The 22,318-nt window shown below is 44.9% G+C and overlaps 1 pseudogene; it reads left to right on the top strand.

Moving 5' to 3' along the window:
- The first annotated feature begins 16,661 nt into the window (after nt 1-16,661).
- The window catches only part of LOC110514961, a 6,326-nt pseudogene continuing 669 nt past the window's right edge, over nt 16,662-22,318 (top strand).

The following is a 22,318-nucleotide window of genomic DNA, read 5'->3' as shown; positions in this document are numbered from 1 at the left end:
TACCATAGTACCGGCCTGATATTGTCTAAGGATACCATAGTACAGGCCTGACATTGTCTAAGGATACCATAGTACAGGCCTGACATTGTCTAAGGATACCATAGTACAGGCCTGACATTGTTTAAGGATACCATAGTACCGGCCTGACATTGTCTAAGGATACCATAGTACAGGCCTGACATTGTTTAAGGATACCATAGTACCGGACTGACATTGTCTAAGGATACCATAGTACCGGCCTGACATTGTCTAAGGATACCATAGTACCGGCATGACATTGTCTAAGGATACCATAGTACCGGCCTGACATTGTCTAAGGATACCATAGTACCAGCCTGACATTGTCTAAGGATACCATATTACAGGCCTGACATTGTCTAAGGATACCATAGTACAGGCCTGACATTGTCTAAGGATACCATAGTACCGGCCTGACATTGTCTAAGGATACCATAGTACAGGCCTGACATTGTCTAAGGGTCCCATAGTACAGGCCGGACATTGTCTAAGGATACCATAGTACCGGCCTGACATTGTCTAAGGATACCATAGTACAGGCCTGACATTGTCTAAGGATACCATAGTACAGGCCTGACATTGTCTAAGGATACCATAGTACCGGCCTGACATTGTCTAAGAAAACCATAGTACAGGCCTGACATTGTCTAAGGATACCATAGTACAGGCCTGACATTGTCTAAGGATACCATAGTACCGGCCTGACATTGTCTAAGGATACCATAGTACAGGCCTGACATTGTCTAAGGATACCATAGTACCGGCCTGACATTGTCTAAGGATACCATAGTACCGGCCTCACATTGTCTAAGGATACCATAGTACCGGCATGACATTGTCTAAGGATACCATAGTACCGGCCTGACATTGTCTAAGGATACCATAGTACCAGCCTGACATTGTCTAAGGATACCATATTACAGGCCTGACATTGTCTAAGGATACCATAGTACAGGCCTGACATTGTCTAAGGATACCATAGTACCGGCCTGACATTGTCTAAGGATACCATAGTACAGGCCTGACATTTTCTAAGGGTACCATAGTACAGGCCTGACATTGTCTAAGGATACCATAGTACCGGCCTGACATTGTCTAAGGATACCATAGTACAGGCCTGACATTGTCTAAGGGTACCATAGTACAGGCCTGACATTGTCTAAGGATACCATAGTACCGGCCTGACATTGTCTAAGGATACCATAGTACAGGCCTGACATTTTCTAAGGATACCATAGTACAGGCCTGACATTGTCTAAGGATTCCATAGTACCGGCCTGACATTGTCTAAGGATACCATAGTACAGGCCTGACATTGTCTAAGGATACCATAGTACAGGCCTGACATTGTCTAAGGATACCATAGTACCGGCCTGACATTGTCTAAGGATACCATAGTACAGGCCTGACATTGTCTAAGGGTACCATAGTACAGGCCTGACATTGTCTAAGGATACCATAGTACCGGCCTGACATTGTCTAACGATACCATAGTACAGGCCTGACATTGTCTAAGGATACCATAGTACCGGCCTGACATTGTCTAAGGATACCATAGTACAGGCCTGACATTGTCTAAGGATACCATAGTACCGGCCTGACATTGTCTAAGGATACCATAGTACCGGCCTGACATTGTCTAAGGATACCATAGTATCGGCCTGACATTGTCTAAGGATACCATAGTACAGGCCTGACATTGTCTAAGGATACCATAGTACCGGCCTGACATTGTCTAAGGATACCATAGTACCGGCCTGACATTGTCTAAGAATACCATAGTACCGGCCTGACATTGTCTAAGGATACCATAGTACCGGCCTGACATTGTCTAAGGATACCATTCTACATGTTACATAGTACAGGCCTGACATTGTCTAAGGATACCATAGTACCGGCCTGACATTGTCTAAGGATACCATAGTACCGGCCTGACATTGTCTAAGGATACCATAGTACCGGCCTGACATTGTCTAAGGATACCATTCTACATGTTACATAGTACAGGCCTGACATTGTCTAAGGATACCATAGTACCGGCCTGACATTGTCTAAGGATAACATTCTACATGTTACATAGTACAGGCCTGACATTGTCTAAGGATACCATAGTACAGACCTGACATTGTCTAAGGATACCATAGTACCGGCCTGACATTGTCTAAGGATACCATAGTACCGGCCGACATTGTGTAAGGATACCATCGTACAGGCCTGACATTGTCTAAGGATACCATTCTACATGTTACATAGTACAGGTCTGACATTGTCTAAGGATACCATAGTACCGGCCTGACATTGTCTAAGGATACCATAGTACCGGCCTGACATTGTCTAAGGATACCATAGTACCGGCCTGACATTGTCTAAGGATACCGTAGTACAGGCCTGACATTGTCTAAGGATACCATAGTACCGGCCTGACATTGTCTAAGGATACTATAGTACAGGCCTGACATTGTCTAAGGATACCATAGTACCGGCCTGACATTGTCTAAGGATACCATAGTACCGGCCTGACATAGTCTAAGGATACCATAGTACCGGCCTGACATTGTCTAAGGATACCATAGTACAGGCCTTACATTGTCTAAGGATACCATAGTACCGGCCTGATATTGTCTAAGGATACCATAGTACAGGCCTGACATTGTCTAAGGATACCATAGTACAGGCCTGACATTGTCTAAGGATACCATAGTACAGACCTGACATTGTCTAAGGATACCATAGTACCGGCCTGACATTGTCTAAGGATACCATAGTACCGGCCTGACATTGTCTAAGGATACCATAGTACAGGCCTGACATTGTCTAAGGATACCATAGTACCGGCCTGACATTGTCTAAGGATACCATAGTACAGGCCTGACATTGTCTAAGGATACCATAGTACAGGCCTGACATTGTCTAAGGATACCATAGTACAGGCCTGACATTGTCTAAGGATACCATAGTACAGGCCTGACATTGTCTAAGGACCATAGTACAGACCTGACATTGTCTAAGGATACCATAGTACAGGCCTGACATTGTCTAAGGATACCATAGTACCGGCCTGACATTGTCTAAGGATACCATAGTACCGGCCTGACATTGTCTAAGGATACCATAGTACCGGCCTGACATTGTCTAAGGATACCATAGTACCGGCCTGACATTGTCTAAGGATACCATAGTACAGGCCTGACATTGTCTAAGGATACCATAGTACCGGCCTGATATTGTCTAAGGATACCATAGTACAGGCCTGACATTGTCTAAGGATACCATAGTACAGGCCTGACATTGTCTAAGGATACCATAGTACAGGCCTGACATTGTTTAAGGATACCATAGTACCGGCCTGACATTGTCTAAGGATACCATAGTACAGGCCTGACATTGTTTAAGGATACCATAGTACCGGACTGACATTGTCTAAGGATACCATAGTACCGGCCTGACATTGTCTAAGGATACCATAGTACCGGCATGACATTGTCTAAGGATACCATAGTACCGGCCTGACATTGTCTAAGGATACCATAGTACCAGCCTGACATTGTCTAAGGATACCATATTACAGGCCTGACATTGTCTAAGGATACCATAGTACAGGCCTGACATTGTCTAAGGATACCATAGTACCGGCCTGACATTGTCTAAGGATACCATAGTACAGGCCTGACATTGTCTAAGGGTCCCATAGTACAGGCCGGACATTGTCTAAGGATACCATAGTACCGGCCTGACATTGTCTAAGGATACCATAGTACAGGCCTGACATTGTCTAAGGATACCATAGTACAGGCCTGACATTGTCTAAGGATACCATAGTACCGGCCTGACATTGTCTAAGAAAACCATAGTACAGGCCTGACATTGTCTAAGGATACCATAGTACAGGCCTGACATTGTCTAAGGATACCATAGTACCGGCCTGACATTGTCTAAGGATACCATAGTACAGGCCTGACATTGTCTAAGGATACCATAGTACCGGCCTGACATTGTCTAAGGATACCATAGTACCGGCCTCACATTGTCTAAGGATACCATAGTACCGGCATGACATTGTCTAAGGATACCATAGTACCGGCCTGACATTGTCTAAGGATACCATAGTACCAGCCTGACATTGTCTAAGGATACCATATTACAGGCCTGACATTGTCTAAGGATACCATAGTACAGGCCTGACATTGTCTAAGGATACCATAGTACCGGCCTGACATTGTCTAAGGATACCATAGTACAGGCCTGACATTTTCTAAGGGTACCATAGTACAGGCCTGACATTGTCTAAGGATACCATAGTACCGGCCTGACATTGTCTAAGGATACCATAGTACAGGCCTGACATTGTCTAAGGGTACCATAGTACAGGCCTGACATTGTCTAAGGATACCATAGTACCGGCCTGACATTGTCTAAGGATACCATAGTACAGGCCTGACATTTTCTAAGGATACCATAGTACAGGCCTGACATTGTCTAAGGATTCCATAGTACCGGCCTGACATTGTCTAAGGATACCATAGTACAGGCCTGACATTGTCTAAGGATACCAATGTACAGGCCTGACATTGTCTAAGGATACCATAGTACCGGCCTGACATTGTCTAAGGATACCATAGTACAGGCCTGACATTGTCTAAGGGTACCATAGTACAGGCCTGACATTGTCTAAGGATACCATAGTACCGGCCTGACATTGTCTAACGATACCATAGTACAGGCCTGACATTGTCTAAGGATACCATAGTACCGGCCTGACATTGTCTAAGGATACCATAGTACAGGCCTGACATTGTCTAAGGATACCATAGTACCGGCCTGACATTGTCTAAGGATACCATAGTACCGGCCTGACATTGTCTAAGGATACCATAGTATCGGCCTGACATTGTCTAAGGATACCATAGTACAGGCCTGACATTGTCTAAGGATACCATAGTACCGGCCTGACATTGTCTAAGGATACCATAGTACCGGCCTGACATTGTCTAAGAATACCATAGTACCGGCCTGACATTGTCTAAGGATACCATAGTACCGGCCTGACATTGTCTAAGGATACCATTCTACATGTTACATAGTACAGGCCTGACATTGTCTAAGAATACCATAGTACCGGCCTGACATTGTCTAAGGATACCATTCTACATGTTACATAGTACAGGCCTGACATTGTCTAAGGATACCATAGTACCGGCCTGACATTGTCTAAGGATACCATAGTACCGGCCTGACATTGTCTAAGGATACCATAGTACCGGCCTGACATTGTCTAAGGATACCATAGTACCGGCCTGACATTGTCTAAGGATACCATATTACAGGCCTGACATTGTCTAAGGATACCATAGTACAGGCCTGACATTGTCTAAGGATACCATAGTACCGGCCTGACATTGTCTAAGGATACCATAGTACAGGCCTGACATTGTCTAAGGGTACCATAGTACAGGCCTGACATTGTCTAAGGATACCATAGTACCGGCCTGACATTGTCTAAGGATACCATAGTACAGGCCTGACATTGTCTAAGGATACCATAGTACAGGCCTGACATTGTCTAAGGATACCATAGTACAGGCCTGACATTGTCTAAGGATACTATAGTACCGGCCTGACATTGTCTAAGGATACCATAGTACAGGCCTGACATTGTCTAAGGATACCATAGTACCGGCCTGACATTGTCTAAGGATACCATAGTACAGGCCTGACATTGTCTAAGGATACCATAGTACCGGCCTGACATTGTTTAAGGATACCATAGTACCGGCCTGACATTGTCTAAGGATACCATAGTACCGGCCTGACATTGTCTAAGGATACCATAGTACAGGCCTGACATTGTCTAAGGATACCATAGTACCGGCCTGACATTGTCTAAGGATACCATAGTACCGGCCTGACATTGTCTAAGGATACCATAGTACCGGCCTGACATTGTCTAAGGATACCTTTCTACATGTTACATAGTACAGGCCTGACATTGTCTAAGGATACCATAGTACCGGCCTGACATTGTCTAAGGATACCATTCTACATGTTACATAGTACCGGCCTGACATTGTCTAAGGATACCATAGTACCGGCCTGACATTGTCTAAGGATACCATAGTACCGGCCTGACATTGTCTAAGGATACCATAGTAACGGCTTGACATTGTCTAAGGATACCATAGTACAGGCCTGACATTGTCTAAGGATACCATTCTACATGTTACATAGTACCGGCCTGACATTGTCTAAGGATACCATAGTACCGGCCTGACATTGTCTAAGGATACCATTCTACATGTTACATAGTACCGGCCTGACATTGTCTAAGGATACCATAGTACCGGCCTGACATTGTCTAAGGATACCATTCTACATGTTACATAGTACAGGCCTGACATTGTCTAAGGATACCATAGTACCGGCCTGACATTGTCTAAGGATACCATAGTACCGGCCTGACATTGTCTAAGGATACCATTCTACATGTTACATAGTACCGGCCTGACATTGTCTAAGGATACCATAGTACCGGCCTGACATTGTCTAAGGATACCATAGTACCGGCCTGACATTGTCTAAGGATACCATTCTACATGTTACATAGTACAGGCCTGACATTGTCTAAGGATACCATAGTACAGGCCTGACATTGTCTAAGGATACCATAGTACCGGCCTGACATTGTCTAAGGATACCATAGTACAGGCCTGACATTGTCTAAGGATACCATAGTACCGGCCTGACATTGTCTAAGGATACCATAGTACCGGCCTGACATTGTCTAAGGATACCATAGTACCGGCCTGACATTGTCTAAGGATACCATAGTACAGGCCTGACATTGTCTAAGGATACCATAGTACAGGCCTGACATTGTCTAAGGATACCATAGTACCGGCCTGACATTGTCTAAGGATACCATAGTACCGGCCTGACATTGTCTAAGGATACCATAGTACCGGCCTGACATTGTCGAAGGATACCATTCTACATGTTACATAGTACAGGCCTGACATTGTCTAAGGATACCATAGTACCGGCCTGACATTGTCTAAGGATACCATTCTACATGTTACATAGTACAGGCCTGACATTGTCTAAGGATACCATAGTACCGGCCTGACATTGTCTAAGGATACCATAGTACCGGCCTGACATTGTCTAAGGATACCATAGTACCGGCCTGACATTGTCTAAGGATACCATAGTACCGGCCTGACATTGTCTAAGGATACCATATTACAGGCCTGACATTGTCTAAGGATACCATAGTACAGGCCTGACATTGTCTAAGGATACCATAGTACCGGCCTGACATTGTCTAAGGATACCATAGTACAGGCCTGACATTGTCTAAGGGTACCATAGTACAGGCCTGACATTGTCTAAGGATACCATAGTACCGGCCTGACATTGTCTAAGGATACCATAGTACAGGCCTGACATTGTCTAAGGATACCATAGTACCGGCCTGACATTGTCTAAGGATACCATAGTACCGGCCTCACATTGTCTAAGGATACCATAGTACCGGCATGACATTGTCTAAGGATACCATAGTACCGGCCTGACATTGTCTAAGGATACCATAGTACCAGCCTGACATTGTCTAAGGATACCATATTACAGGCCTGACATTGTCTAAGGATACCATAGTACAGGCCTGACATTGTCTAAGGATACCATAGTACCGGCCTGACATTGTCTAAGGATACCATAGTACAGGCCTGACATTGTCTAAGGGTCCCATAGTACAGGCCGGACATTGTCTAAGGATACCATAGTACCGGCCTGACATTGTCTAAGGATACCATAGTACAGGCCTGACATTGTCTAAGGATACCATAGTACAGGCCTGACATTGTCTAAGGATACCATAGTACCGGCCTGACATTGTCTAAGAAAACCATAGTACAGGCCTGACATTGTCTAAGGATACCATAGTACAGGCCTGACATTGTCTAAGGATACCATAGTACCGGCCTGACATTGTCTAAGGATACCATAGTACAGGCCTGACATTGTCTAAGGATACCATAGTACCGGCCTGACATTGTCTAAGGATACCATAGTACCGGCCTCACATTGTCTAAGGATACCATAGTACCGGCATGACATTGTCTAAGGATACCATAGTACCGGCCTGACATTGTCTAAGGATACCATAGTACAGGCCTGACATTGTCTAAGGATACCATAGTACCGGCCTGACATTGTCTAAGGATACCATAGTACAGGCCTGACATTTTCTAAGGGTACCATAGTACAGGCCTGACATTGTCTAAGGATACCATAGTACAGGCCTGACATTGTCTAAGGATACCATAGTACCGGCCTGACATTGTCTAAGGATACCATAGTACAGGCCTGACATTGTCTAAGGGTACCATAGTACAGGCCTGACATTGTCTAAGGATACCATAGTACCGGCCTGACATTGTCTAAGGATACCATAGTACAGGCCTGACATTGTCTAAGGATACCATAGTACAGGCCTGACATTGTCTAAGGATACCATAGTACCGGCCTGACATTGTCTAAGGATACCATAGTACAGGCCTGACATTGTCTAAGGATACCATAGTACAGGCCTGACATTGTCTAAGGATACCATAGTACCGGCCTGACATTGTCTAAGGATACCATAGTACAGGCCTGACATTGTCTAAGGGTACCATAGTACAGGCCTGACATTGTCTAAGGATACCATAGTACCGGCCTGACATTGTCTAAGGATACCATAGTACAGGCCTGACATTGTCTAAGGATACCATAGTACCGGCCTGACATTGTCTAAGGATACCATAGTACAGGCCTGACATTGTCTAAGGATACCATAGTACCGGCCTGACATTGTCTAAGGATACCATAGTACCGGCCTGACATTGTCTAAGGATACCATAGTACCGGCCTGACATTGTCTAAGGATACCATAGTACAGGCCTGACATTGTCTAAGGATACCATAGTACCGGCCTGACATTGTCTAAGGATACCATAGTACCGGCCTGACATTGTCTAAGGATACCATAGTACCGGCCTGACATTGTCTAAGGATACCATTCTACATGTTACATAGTACAGGCCTGACATTGTCTAAGGATACCATAGTACCGGCCTGACATTGTCTAAGGATACCATTCTACATGTTACATAGTACAGGCCTGACATTGTCTAAGGATACCATAGTACAGGCCTGACATTGTCTAAGGATACCATAGTACCGGCCTGACATTGTCTAAGGATACCATAGTACCGGCCTGACATTGTCTAAGGATACCATAGTACCGGCCTGACATTGTCTAAGGATACCATATTACAGGCCTGACATTGTCTAAGGATACCATAGTACAGGCCTGACATTGTCTAAGGATACCATAGTACCGGCCTGACATTGTCTAAGGATACCATAGTACAGGCCTGACATTGTCTAAGGGTACCATAGTACAGGCCTGACATTGTCTAAGGATACCATAGTACCGGCCTGACATTGTCTAAGGATACCATAGTACAGGCCTGACATTGTCTAAGGATACCATAGTACAGGCCTGACATTGTCTAAGGATACCATAGTACAGGCCTGACATTGTCTAAGGATACTATAGTACCGGCCTGACATTGTCTAAGGATACCATAGTACAGGCCTGACATTGTCTAAGGATACCATAGTACCGGCCTGACATTGTCTAAGGATACCATAGTACAGGCCTGACATTGTCTAAGGATACCATAGTACCGGCCTGACATTGTCTAAGGATACCATAGTACCGGCCTGACATTGTCTAAGGATACCATAGTACCGGCCTGACATTGTCTAAGGATACCATAGTACAGGCCTGACATTGTCTAAGGATACCATAGTACCGGCCTGACATTGTCTAAGGATACCATAGTACCGGCCTGACATTGTCTAAGGATACCATAGCACCGGCCTGACATTGTCTAAGGATACCATTCTACATGTTACATAGTACAGGCCTGACATTGTCTAAGGATACCATAGTACCGGCCTGACATTGTCTAAGGATACCATTCTACATGTTACATAGTACCGGCCTGACATTGTCTAAGGATACCATAGTACCGGCCTGACATTGTCTAAGGATACCATAGTACCGGCCTGACATTGTCTAAGGATACCATAGTACCGGCTTGACATTGTCTAAGGATACCATAGTACAGGCCTGACATTGTCTAAGGATACCATTCTACATGTTACATAGTACCGGCCTGACATTGTCTAAGGATACCATAGTACCGGCCTGACTGTGTCTAAGGATACCATTCTACATGTTACATAGTACCGGCCTGACATTGTCTAAGGATACCATAGTACCGGCCTGACATTGTCTAAGGATACCATTCTACATGTTACATAGTACAGGCCTGACATTGTCTAAGGATACCATAGTACCGGCCTGACATTGTCTAAGGATACCATTCTACATGTTACATAGTACCGGCCTGACATTGTCTAAGGATACCATAGTACCGGCCTGACATTGTCTAAGGATACCATAGTACCGGCCTGACATTGTCTAAGGATACCATTCTACATGTTACATAGTACAGGCCTGACATTGTCTAAGGATACCATAGTACAGGCCTGACATTGTCTAAGGATACCATAGTACCGGCCTGACATTGTCTAAGGATACCATAGTACAGGCCTGACATTGTCTAAGGATACCATAGTACCGGCCTGACATTGTCTAAGGATACCATAGTACCGGCCTGACATTGTCTAAGGATACCATAGTACCGGCCTGACATTGTCTAAGGATACCATAGTACAGGCCTGACATTGTCTAAGGATACCATAGTACAGGCCTGACATTGTCTAAGGATACCATAGTACCGGCCTGACATTGTCTAAGGATACCATAGTACCGGCCTGACATTGTCTAAGGATACCATAGTACCGGCCTGACATTGTCTAAGGATACCATTCTACATGTTACATAGTACAGGCCTGACATTGTCTAAGGATACCATAGTACCGGCCTGACATTGTCTAAGGATACCATTCTACATGTTACATAGTACAGGCCTGACATTGTCTAAGGATACCATAGTACCGGCCTGACATTGTCTAAGGATACCATAGTACCGGCCTGACATTGTCTAAGGATACCATAGTACCGGCCTGACATTGTCTAAGGATACCATAGTACCGGCCTGACATTGTCTAAGGATACCATATTACAGGCCTGACATTGTCTAAGGATACCATAGTACAGGCCTGACATTGTCTAAGGATACCATAGTACCGGCCTGACATTGTCTAAGGATACCATAGTACAGGCCTGACATTGTCTAAGGGTACCATAGTACAGGCCTGACATTGTCTAAGGATACCATAGTACCGGCCTGACATTGTCTAAGGATACCATAGTACAGGCCTGACATTGTCTAAGGATACCATAGTACAGGCCTGACATTGTCTAAGGATACCATAGTACAGGCCTGACATTGTCTAAGGATACTATAGTACCGGCCTGACATTGTCTAAGGATACCATAGTACAGGCCTGACATTGTCTAAGGATACCATAGTACCGGCCTGACATTGTCTAAGGATACCATAGTACAGGCCTGACATTGTCTAAGGATACCATAGTACCGGCCTGACATTGTCTAAGGATACCATAGTACCGGCCTGACATTGTCTAAGGATACCATAGTACCGGCCTGACATTGTCTAAGGATACCATAGTACAGGCCTGACATTGTCTAAGGATACCATAGTACCGGCCTGACATTGTCTAAGGATACCATAGTACCGGCCTGACATTGTCTAAGGATACCATAGTACCGGCCTGACATTGTCTAAGGATACCATTCTACATGTTACATAGTACAGGCCTGACATTGTCTAAGGATACCATAGTACCGGCCTGACATTGTCTAAGGATACCATTCTACATGTTACATAGTACCGGCCTGACATTGTCTAAGGATACCATAGTACCGGCCTGACATTGTCTAAGGATACCATAGTACCGGCCTGACATTGTCTAAGGATACCATAGTACCGGCCTGACATTGTCTAAGGATACCATAGTACAGGCCTGACATTGTCTAAGGATACCATTCTACATGTTACATAGTACCGGCCTGACATTGTCTAAGGATACCATAGTACCGGCCTGACATTGTCTAAGGATACCATTCTACATGTTACATAGTACCGGCCTGACATTGTCTAAGGATACCATAGTACCGGCCTGACATTGTCTAAGGATACCATTCTACATGTTACATAGTACAGGCCTGACATTGTCTAAGGATACCATAGTACCGGCCTGACATTGTCTAAGGATACCATAGTACCGGCCTGACATTGTCTAAGGATACCATTCTACATGTTACATAGTACCGGCCTGACATTGTCTAAGGATACCATAGTACCGGCCTGACATTGTCTAAGGATACCATAGTACCGGCCTGACATTGTCTAAGGATACCATAGTACCGGCCTGACATTGTCTAAGGATACCATAGTACCGGCCTGACATTGTCTAAGGATACCATAGTACAGGCCTGACATTGTCTAAGGATACCATAGTACAGGCCTGACATTGTCTAAGGATACCATAGTACCGGCCTGACATTGTCTAAGGATACCATAGTACCGGCCTGACATTGTCTAAGGATACCATAGTACCGGCCTGACATTGTCTAAGGATACCATTCTACATGTTACATAGTACAGGCCTGACATTGTCTAAGGATACCATAGTACCGGCCTGACATTGTCTAAGGATACCATTCTACATGTTACATAGTACAGGCCTGACATTGTCTAAGGATACCATAGTACCGGCCTGACATTGTCTAAGGATACCATAGTACCGGCCTGACATTGTCTAAGGATACCATAGTACCGGCCTGACATTGTCTAAGGATACCATAGTACCGGCCTGACATTGTCTAAGGATACCATATTACAGGCCTGACATTGTCTAAGGATACCATAGTACAGGCCTGACATTGTCTAAGGATACCATAGTACCGGCCTGACATTGTCTAAGGATACCATAGTACAGGCCTGACATTGTCTAAGGGTACCATAGTACAGGCCTGACATTGTCTAAGGATACCATAGTACCGGCCTGACATTGTCTAAGGATACCATAGTACAGGCCTGACATTGTCTAAGGATACCATAGTACAGGCCTGACATTGTCTAAGGATACCATAGTACAGGCCTGACATTGTCTAAGGATACTATAGTACCGGCCTGACATTGTCTAAGGATACCATAGTACAGGCCTGACATTGTCTAAGGATACCATAGTACCGGCCTGACATTGTCTAAGGATACCATAGTACAGGCCTGACATTGTCTAAGGATACCATAGTACCGGCCTGACATTGTCTAAGGATACCATAGTACCGGCCTGACATTGTCTAAGGATACCATAGTACCGGCCTGACATTGTCTAAGGATACCATAGTACAGGCCTGACATTGTCTAAGGATACCATAGTACCGGCCTGACATTGTCTAAGGATACCATAGTACCGGCCTGACATTGTCTAAGGATACCATAGTACCGGCCTGACATTGTCTAAGGATACCATTCTACATGTTACATAGTACAGGCCTGACATTGTCTAAGGATACCATAGTACCGGCCTGACATTGTCTAAGGATACCATTCTACATGTTACATAGTACCGGCCTGACATTGTCTAAGGATACCATAGTACCGGCCTGACATTGTCTAAGGATACCATAGTACCGGCCTGACATTGTCTAAGGATACCATAGTACCGGCTTGACATTGTCTAAGGATACCATAGTACAGGCCTGACATTGTCTAAGGATACCATTCTACATGTTACATAGTACCGGCCTGACATTGTCTAAGGATACCATAGTACCGGCCTGACATTGTCTAAGGATACCATTCTACATGTTACATAGTACCGGCCTGACATTGTCTAAGGATACCATAGTACCGGCCTGACATTGTCTAAGAATACCATTCTACATGTTACATAGTACAGGCCTGACATTGTCTAAGGATACCATAGTACCGGCCTGACATTGTCTAAGGATACCATAGTACCGGCCTGACATTGTCTAAGGATACCATTCTACATGTTACATAGTACCGGCCTGACATTGTCTAAGGATACCATAGTACCGGCCTGACATTGTCTAAGGATACCATAGTACCGGCCTGACATTGTCTAAGGATACCATTCTACATGTTACATAGTACAGGCCTGACATTGTCTAAGGATACCATAGTACCGGCCTGACATTGTCTAAGGATACCATTCTACATGTTACATAGTACCGGCCTGACATTGTCTAAGGATACCATAGTACCGGCCTGACATTGTCTAAGGATACCATTCTACATGTTACATAGTACCGGCCTGACATTGTCTAAGGATACCATAGTACCGGCCTGACATTGTCTAAGGATACCATTCTACATGTTACATAGTACAGGCCTGACATTGTCTAAGGATACCATAGTACCGGCCTGACATTGTCTAAGGATACCATAGTACCGGCCTGACATTGTCTAAGGATACCATTCTACATGTTACATAGTACCGGCCTGACATTGTCTAAGGATACCATAGTACCGGCCTGACATTGTCTAAGGATACCATAGTACCGGCCTGACATTGTCTAAGGATACCATTCTACATGTTACATAGTACAGGCCTGACATTGTCTAAGGATACCATTCTACATGTTACATAGTACAGGCCTGACATTGTCTAAGGATACCATTCTACATGTTACATAGTACAGGCCTGACATTGTCTAAGGATACCATTCTACATGTTACATAGTACAGGCTTAATATTGTCATTAATCATTTGATGGTACTTTCCAGACTAGATCTTGGTCATACTTCTTATTATTATTCTGCACACTAACTCCTCTTACAATGTTTAATCTAGAAACGTTGTTTAAACTTTAAAACGATGTCGACTGGTCTGGATTGAGTTTCTTCCATTTTACATTGTTGATGTGTTATTTTTAAGTTCAGTTCTCCATCCACTTTAATGGGATCTCCTTAACATTCTAAAGCTCCCTATTGTGACATCACGACTTCCTGACACAAATCAGCTTGTTAGACCACATGACCAACAAGTCAGACAACAACGTAGACTGTGAGACGTCTTCGGTCTGCGTCGACCACAATGACCAACAAGTCAGACAACAACGTAGACGATGAGACGTCTTTGGTCTGCGTCGACCACATGACCAACAAGTCAGACAACAACGTAGACGATGAGACGTCTTTGGTCTGCGTCGACCACATGACCAACAAGTCAGACAACAACGTAGACGGTGAGACGTCTTTGGTCTGCGTCGACCACAATGACCAACAAGTCAGACAACAACGTAGATGGTGAGACGTCTTTGGTCTGCGTCGACCACAATGACCAACAAGTCAGACAACAACGTAGATGGTGAGACGTCTTCGGTCTGCGTCGACCACATGACCAACAAGTCAGACAACAACGTAGACTGTGAGACGTCTTCGGTCTGCGTCGACCAAAATGACCAGCAAGTCAGACAACAACGTAGACGATGAGACGTCTTTGGTCTGCGTCGACCACATGACCAACAAGTCAGACAACAACGTAGACGGTGAGACGTCTTTGGTCTGCGTCGACCACAATGACCAACAAGTCAGACAACAACGTAGACGGTGAGACGTCTTTGGTCTGCGTCGACCACATGACCAACAAGTCAGACAACAACGTAGATGGTGAGCCGTCTTTGGTCTGCGTCTCGACTATTCAAATCTGGAAGCGGAAACACAAACACAGCTTGTACAGATCGAAACGATACAGCTGTTTTTAGTTTTTAACCACGTCAACTCATTTAGCTAACTTCTCGCTCACTGCTGAATGAACTACCGTGGAGCTTTTCAGAACGTTCAAATGATAACAATAGGGGGGGATGAGGCAATGAGTCAACATTGGGACTTAAACAAAATAAAATCAGCTACCTTGACCACTTTTCCCAACGATGCATCGTAGACAAAAACTTAAAGAGTATGTGACCTTGGTCTACTTCTGTGATTATCAAATCTGAAATCAGAACAGCAATAAGTACTACCAATCACTACCCCCCCCCCCTCCCCCAAAAAATAAATACTTATAAAGAGTTAAAGTAAGTCCCACAAATGTTTCTTCATGGAAAATGACCATGCAGTTATTCATAATGTTGTAAGTTGATGGATATGAGGTATTTGATTTGATTCTGTATTGTCAATCTGAAGAGTGATTGCGTGATGGTGATTGTGTTTTTTTGAAGGTTAGATATTGAGCACTCACTTACCTCGTCCCAATGCCATTCTACTGACAAGTCTGGGCCACAGTTACAGCAGCATTCCATGTTCTATTACTTTTCAACCTCCTACGCCACCAATGCCCTTTCAAACAAGATTACGGGCCTCTGAAATCCTCCTTAATTAGTCGTTTGTGGTAATTAACGGGTAATTAAGGAAAGACAGTCCAGTCCATACCATCACATACCCTGCCCTAATTCCTCCAAGGCCGTAATCCTTTAAAAACACCCAAAGGATGCTATATAAACTAGGACAGTGGAGATGCACGGACTTCAGCAGTCAACTTCACTAGCTCCTATTAACCGGCCCAGGATGGCAGAGCTAGGAGTGTTTGCTGCAAGGAGACAAGAAGATACAACCAGAGAATCAGGCTTTGCCTACACCAACAGCAATCATACCAAAGGTACAGTACTTCCTGTCAGTGTAGTGCCTGGGCTTGATATCATACCAAAGGTACAGTACATCCTGTCAGTGTAGTGCCTGGGCTTGATATCATACCAAAGGTACAGTACTTCCTGTCAGTGTAGTGCCTGGGCTTGATATCATACCAAAGGTACAGTACATCCTGTCAGTGTAGTACCTGGGCTTGATATCATAACAAAGGTACAGTACATCCTGTCAGTGTCGTGCCTGGGCTTGATATCATACCAAAGGTACAGTACATCCTGTCAGTGTCGTGCCTGGGCTTGATATCATACCAAAGGTACAGTACATCCTGTCAGTGTCGTGCCTGGGCTTGATATCATACCAAAGGTACAGTACATCCTGTCAGTGTCGTGCCTGGGCTTGATATCATCCGGTAGAAGGAGTGAAAGAGCCTAATTCTGTGGATTATCCTAGTATTGTAGTGGTTGTATATTTACAGAAGATAATGATGGTAAGTGAAGTTGCTGAAAGGTCTTTTCCTTGATAAGATATTTCACCAACAGCCAACAGACATACCATTCACAACTGGCAGTAGCAGTATACACACTAACACAAACAGTATATTTAATTGTATGACAATGTTTTCTTTGTTCAGAACTTTTGATGCACACATTCTGTTCAACATATTATTTACTGTTCTCATTTGACTACATCAATAAGTCATCTTGGCCATGTTCTGTTATATATCTCCACCCGGCACAGCCAGAAGAGGACTGGCCACCCCTCAGAGCCTGGTTCCTCTCTAGGTTTATAATCTCTACCTGGTACAGCCAGAAGAGGACTGGCCACCCCTCATAGCCTGGTTCCTCTCTAGGTTTATAATCTCTACCTGGTACAGCCAGAAGAGGACTGGCCACCCCTCATAGCCTGGTTCCTCTCTAGGTTTATAATCTCTACCTGGTACAGCCAGAAGAGGACTGGCCACCCCACATAGCCTGGTTCCTCTCTAGGTTTCTTCCTAGGTTCTGGCCTTTCTAGGGAGTTTTTCCTAGCCACCGTGCTTCTACACCTGTATTGCTTGCTGTTTGGGGTTTTAGGCTGGGTTTCTGTACAGCACTTTGAGATATCAGCTAATGTACGAAGGGCTTTATAAATACATTTGATTTGATTTGATTTGATTTGGAAGTTGTATTCAACTTATATTCAAATACATGTTTTTTTTATTCTTTTTTTTAACGTGCAGATCCTTTTGAGGGCCCCAACTACCACATTGCTCCAAGATGGGTGTACAACATCTCAACACTCTGGATGCTCTTTGTGGTCGTCGCCTCAACCTTCACCAACGGCCTGGTACTGGTGGCCACTGCCAAATTCAAGAAGCTCCAACATCCTCTCAACTGGATCCTGGTCAACCTGGCGTTTGCCGACATTGCGGAGACTCTTTTGGCGAGCACCATCAGCGTTTGCAACCAGATGTTTGGCTACTTTATTCTTGGACACCCGATGTGTGTCTTTGAGTGATTCACCGTCGCCACATGTGGTAAGATGCCTTTTTATATGGACTCCATTTTGGTTTCATATTTAACCCTTGTGTGGTGTTCAAGCCAGCAGCATACCACCCTGCATTCCACCCAGCATACCACCCTGCATATCACCCTGCATACCATCCAGCATGCCACCCAGCATACCACCCAGCATACCACCCAGCATACCACCCTGCATACCACCCTGCATACCACCCTGCATACCATCCAGCATGCCACCCAGCATACCACCCAGCATACCACCCAGCATACCACCCTGCATATCACCCTGCATGCCACCCAGCCTGCCACCCAGCATATCACCCTGCATACCACCCTGCATACCATCCAGCATACCACCCTGCATATCACCCAGCATACCACCCTGCATACCACCCTGCATACCATCCAGCATGCCACCCAGCATACCACCCAGCATACCACCCTGCATATCACCCTGCATACCACCCAGCATATCACCCTGCATATCACCCTGCATACCATCCAGCATGCCACCCAGCATACCACCCAGCATACCACCTTGCATATCACCCTGCATACTATCCAGCATGCCACCCAGCATACCACCCTGCCTACCACCCTGCACACCACCCTGCACGTCACCCTGCATACCACCCTGCATACCACCCTGCATGTCACCCTGCATACCACCCTGTATATCACCCAGCATACCACCCTGTATATCACCCTGCATACCACCCTGCATACCACCCTGCATACCACCCTGCATACCACCCTGCATGTCACCCTACATACCACCCTGCATACCACCCTGCATACCACCCTGCATATCACCCTGCATGCCACCCTGCATACCACCCTGCATACCACCCTGCATATCACCCTGCATGTCACCCTGCATACCACCCTGAAAACCACCCTGCATACCACCCTGCATACCACCCAGCATACCACCCCGTATATCACCCTGCATACCACCCTGCATACCACCCAGCATACCACCCAGCATACCACCCTGCATACCACCCTGCATACCACCCTGCCTACCACCCTGCATACCACCCTGCCTACCACCCTGCATACCACCCTGCATACCACCCTGCATATCACCCTGCATACCACCCAGCATACCACCCAGCATACCACCCATCATACCACCCTGCATACCACCCTGCATACCACCCTGCATATCACCCTGCATACCACCCAGCATACCACCCAGCATACCACCCTGCATACCACCCTGCATACCACCCTGCATCCCACTGCTGGCTTGCTTCTGGAGCTAAGCAGGGTTGGTTCTGGTCAGGTCCCTGGATGGGAGACCAGATGCTGCTGGAAGTGGTGTGGGAGGGCCAGTTGGAATCACTCTTTCCTCTGGTCTAGAAAAAAATATCCCAATGTCCCAGGGCAGGGATTGGGGACACTGCCCTGTGAAAGGTGCCGTCTTTCGGATGGGACGTTAAAAGGATGTCCTGACTCTCTGAGGTCACTAAAGATCCCATGGCACTTATTGTAAGAGTAGGGGTGTTAACCCTGGTGTCCCAATCTGTCCTTCATACCACCTAATAACCCCCAGCTTCCAATTGGCTCATTCCTCCCCCTCCTCTCCCCTGTAACTATTCCCCAGGTCGTTGCTGTAAATGAGAATGTTCTCAGTTAACTGACCTGGTAAAATAAGTGTAAAATATATATGTTTTTGTTTTTCACCTAATGTAAACATGGGTCTGGTGGACCCAAAACAATACAGCCATAACAATTTAGGTAAAAAGACTTTCTACTTAGATGTTGACATATCAATTACAAGCAATATAGACAGTGTACATGGTTAACATTTGCCATTAACCTCTGCTACATCACATTTATCAATAAAAGCGCTATTTGGTTTTTTTTTAATAAAATGTGATTTTTTTTTTAGAACAAAAATGTATTATAATCAAGACATGGGTGGAATAAATCCTGTTTATCTTGAACAAATACAAATGAAACAAGGTTTTCATCACTACTGATGTTTATTGCTTTGAACTGAACAAATTGGAAGGACACATTTTACATACAGCATTTTATGGAAATGATAAATGAGCCACGTTGAAGAACACATTAAGGCCGGTCTACACACCACAAGGGACAGAGTTTTACTGTGTGTGTGTGTGTGTGTGTGTTGCAAATGTATGTCTTGCATTTCTTGCATGTGTACCATGACTTCCTGTCCGTCTTGGGTCCACACACATCGCAGAGCTTCTTCTTGTTGCTACCGGCTACAATCTAGAATGATGAAAACACTTAGTTCAGGAATTTTTACTAACATCTCACTCACACATATAGTTACAGCAGGCCAAGGGAGGAGAGTCAGACACACACAGACATATGTAACGGATGTGAAACGGCTAGCTTAGTTAGCGCTGGTGCTGAGGTAACGGATGTGAAACGGCTAGCTTAGTTAGCGGTGGTGCTGAGGTAACGGATGTGAAACGGCTAGCTTAGTTAGCGGTGGTGCTGAGGTAACGGATGTGAAACGGCTAGCTTAGTTAGCGGTGGTGCTGAGGTAACGGATGTGAAACGGCTAGCTTAGTTAGCGGTGGTGCTGAGGTAACGGATGTGAAACGGCTAGCTTAGTTAGCGGTGGTGCTGAGGCAACGGATGTGAAACGGCTAGCTTAGTTAGCGGTGGTGCGCTCTAAATAGCGTTTAAATCGGTGACGTCACCTGCTCTGAGACCTTGAAGTAAAAAAAAATATTTAAATTAAAATGTGTTATTTTATATGTTCTTCACAGAAATTGAGCCAAGGCCAATGAGTCTCAGGTTGGAGAAAAAAGTAAACATAGTAAACATTGAAAATGGGTCCCACAGACCCGAACACGACACAAGGGTTAAGAAGGAAATTCTACATTGCTACACAGCGCTGATAAAGACTGATATGCTGTTGCTAAAACACCATAGCATATATCTAATGTGTATATCTGATGTGTATATCTCATGTGTATATCTGATGTGTATATCTCATGTGTATATCTCATGTGTATATCTCATGTGTATGTCTCATGCAGGTATTGCTGGTCTGTGGTCTCTGGCTGTTATCTCCTGGGAGAGATGGGTGGTGGTGTGTAAGCCCTTTGGAAATGTCAAGTTTGATGCTAAATGGGCCATGGGAGGTATAATCTTCTCCTGGGTCTGGTCTGCTTTCTGGTGCGCCCCTCCTATCTTCGGCTGGAGCAGGTGGGACATCTTCTATTTTTCTTTCACTGAGGATTGAAAAACGTCATTATTCAACCATTATTCAACCATTATTCAACCATTATTCAACCATTATTCAACCATTATTCAACCATTATTCAACCATTATTCAACCATTATTCAACCCATTCTCTGTATCTCTCTCTCCGTCAATCAGGTACTGGCCTCATGGACTGAAAACGTCCTGTGGACCTGATGTGTTCGGAGGTAATGAGGATCCTGGAGTCCTGTCGTACATGATCGTTCTCATGATTACATGTTGCTTCCTGCCCCTGGGAGTGATCGTCTTCTGCTACCTGTTTGTGTGGCTGGCCATCCGTGCCGTAAGTGATATTTCAAATAGACCATACACGTAGCAAGCAGCTACGTTGTGGCGTTTTGAAAATGCATATTAGAGGGTTAAATCTAACCAATCGGATATCTTTCTCCTGAACGACCACAGGTAGCCGCGCAGCAGAAAGACTCTGAGTCGACGCAGAAGGCTGAGAAGGAAGTATCCAGGATGGTTGTTGTCATGATTTTTGCTTACTGTGTATGCTGGGGACCTTACACAGCCTTTGCCTGCTTTGCTGCGGCTAACCCTGGGTATGCTTTCCACCCTCTGGCTGCTGCTCTGCCTGCCTACTTTGCCAAAAGCGCCACCATCTGGAATCCAGTGATCTATGTCTTCATGAATAAACAGGTGTGTTTTGTTTTGATAGCTGTGAACTTTGATCCATTTACTACTAAAGTAGTTATTGAAGGCCAAGTGTCTTAAGTAAATGTAGACTTTTATTTTTGAAAGCTTCTCTCTTCATGTTCCATTCTTCTTCTTCTTCTTCTGCTTCTTCTCCTTCTTCTTCTACTTCTTCTTCTTTGTCTTCT

The sequence above is a fragment of the Oncorhynchus mykiss genome, chromosome 15 (genome assembly GCF_013265735.2).
Source record: "Oncorhynchus mykiss isolate Arlee chromosome 15, USDA_OmykA_1.1, whole genome shotgun sequence".
In the NCBI taxonomy this organism is placed as follows: Eukaryota; Metazoa; Chordata; class Actinopteri; order Salmoniformes; family Salmonidae; genus Oncorhynchus; species Oncorhynchus mykiss.
This window is presented reverse-complemented; position numbering and strand designations above follow the sequence as displayed.